Source organism: Orycteropus afer, unplaced genomic scaffold (genome assembly GCF_000298275.1).
Source record: "Orycteropus afer afer isolate SDZICR_OR568_19922 unplaced genomic scaffold, OryAfe1.0 scaffold00105, whole genome shotgun sequence".
Lineage (NCBI taxonomy): Eukaryota > Metazoa > Chordata > Mammalia > Tubulidentata > Orycteropodidae > Orycteropus > Orycteropus afer.
The window spans coordinates 4,058,253-4,061,008 of NW_006921692.1; positions in this window are offsets into that span (position 1 = coordinate 4,058,253).

A 2,756-nucleotide genomic window follows, 5' to 3' on the forward strand; every position below is an offset into this window, starting at 1 on the left:
CAGTCTCATCATGGGGAATAACTACCACCAGCTGCCCAGCCACTCAACCAGGCTCACCCAAGTTGACATACAAATTTAACTACTACAATAGCCTTAGTTATAGAAATGATTGCATGATATAATTTTACAAGACCAATGACCTATTCAACTACACAAATACCTTTTTTTAAACAAGATAAAAGGTGTTATATATGTGGACCTCACCAGATGGAATACACCAGAGTCAGATTGACTACATCTTTAGAAAGAGGTGATGGAAAAGCTCAGTAAATTCAGTCATAACAAGGCTGAGAGCTGACTGTGGAACAGACCATTAATCTCTTCATATGCAAGTTTAAGATGAAACTGAAGAAAATTTTAAAAAGTCCATGAGATCCAAAATATGACTTTGATTATATCTCACCTGAATTAGAGACTATTTGAAGAATGTAAGTTATGCATTGCACACCAATGAAACTAGATGAGTTGTGGGAAGACATCAAACCTCATACATGAAAAAAGCAAGTAGTCATTAAAAAGACAGGAAAGGAGGAAAAGACCAAAATGGATGTCAGAAGAGACTCTGAAACTTTCTCTTGAATGGAGAGTAGCTAAAGTGAATGGAAGAAATGATGAGATAAAAAAGCTGAACAGAAGATTTCAATGGGCAGCTCGAGAAGACAAAGTAAGGTATTGTAATGAAATGTACAAAGTTCTGGAGTTAGAAAACCAAAAGAGAACATGCTCAGTATTTATCAAGCTGCAAGAACTGAAGAAAAAAATTCAAGTCTTGAGTTGCAATATTGAGGGTTTGTGTGCAAAATATTGAATAATGCAGGAAGCATTGAAAGAAGATGGAAGGAATATACAGTCACTATAAAAAAAAGAATTGATTGATGCTCAACTATTTCAAGAGGTAGCATGTGATCAAAACCCAGTGATATCAAAGAAAGAAGTCCAAGTGGCATTGAAGGAATTGGAGAAAAACAAGCTCCAGGGATTGACAGAATACCCACTGAGGTATTTTAACAAACAGATAAATTGCCAGAGGCACTTACTCCTTCATGCCTAGAAATTTGGAAAACAGCACCTGGCCACCTAAATGAAGAGATATATATTTGTGCCCATTCCAAAAAAGAGATTCCAATAGAATGTGGAAATTATCAAACAATAGCAGTAATATCACATGCAAGTAAAATTTTGCTGAAGATAATTAAAAAACATTTGCAGTGGTATATTGACAGGCAACTTCCAGAAATTCAAGCTGGATTCAGAAGAGGATGTGGGACAAGGGATATCATTGCTAATGCCAGAGGATCTTGGCTGAAAGCAAAGAATTCCAGAAAGATGTTCACTTTTGTTTCAAATGCAAAGGCATTTGACTGTGTGGATCATAACAAGTTATGGATAACATTGAGACAAAATGGGAATTCCAGAACACCTAATTGTGCTCTTAAGTAACCTGTACAAAGAGATTGTCATTTGAACAGAACAAGGGAATACCGCGTGATCTAAAATCAGGAAGCGTGTGTGTCAGGGTTGCATACTTTCACCATACATATTCAATCTGTATGCTGAGCAAATAGTCCAAGAAATTGGAATATATGAAGAATGCAGCATCAGACTGGAGGAAGACTCATTAACAACTGTGATACACATATGGCACATTTAGAGGCTTGCTAAAATGAAAGTGAAGATGATTTGAAGCACTCACTGAAGAAGATCAAAAACTATAGTCATCAGTAGGGATTATATCTCAACATAAAGAAACCCCATATTCTCACAACTGGACATATAAGCAACATCATGATAAAAGGAGAAAAGATTGAAGTTGTCAAAAACTTCATTTTACTTAGCTCTGCAATCAAGACTCATTGAAGCAGCAATCAAGAAATCGGACATTGTATTGCCCAAGGCAAATCTACGGCAAAAGACCTTGTTAAAGTGTTAAGAAGCAAAGATGTCACTTAAGATTTAGGTGGGCCTGGAGTTCTGGCAAGATGGCGGACTAGACAGAAAGACTGCCCAGACCCTCTTCAACAAAGCAAAGGGAAATCAATTAACACAGACACAGAAGATAATCTTGGAACCCTGAGTCTTGAAGGGAAGGATATAGAAGTGGACTAAACCCCAACTAGCAGAAGAATTTGCGTGAAAATACCAAAAAAGGAGACATACAGACCTGCGGTCTGGCAGCGATCCTGAGAGATCCTGACAGCACAGACAGCCTTGGAGATTCCCAAGTGGTGGTAGGACCTAAGAATTAACCTAAAAATCACCCTGTTAGCCAGGGACTGCACGCAGGACTGTGCACGGTGGCTGGGGAAAAAATGGAGAAGGTAAAGAGAAAGGTGGGCTGAACTGTGGACTTTGGCCGGTCCGGAGGACACTGCCATTTTGAAGGTTTAAAAAGTGGCTTGACTATTTTGGATATTTAAAGAGACAGCTCTCTTGCAGAATCCTGGGGCTTAAGAACACGTTCTGCTTTCCAGGAACCCAAGGACACTCGGGACCTGTGAGACTGAAAAGGTACAAGATTCCTCTTGTTACTCTTATACCCCATACCTGCTTGGTGAACAGAGGTGTGGCCATCCCCCACTCCCACCTACCTTCTGTGCCCACAGGAACTCCATCACAATCTGTGTGCTCAGACAGAGTCTGGGTGCCCTGTCCTGTCCTCCACTGATATTTTTTCTCTCTTTTTATTTATTTATTTTTCTTTTTCGTTTTCTTTTTTCTGGTGATAAGTTTGCTTGTATTTGTCTGTTTTAAAAAAA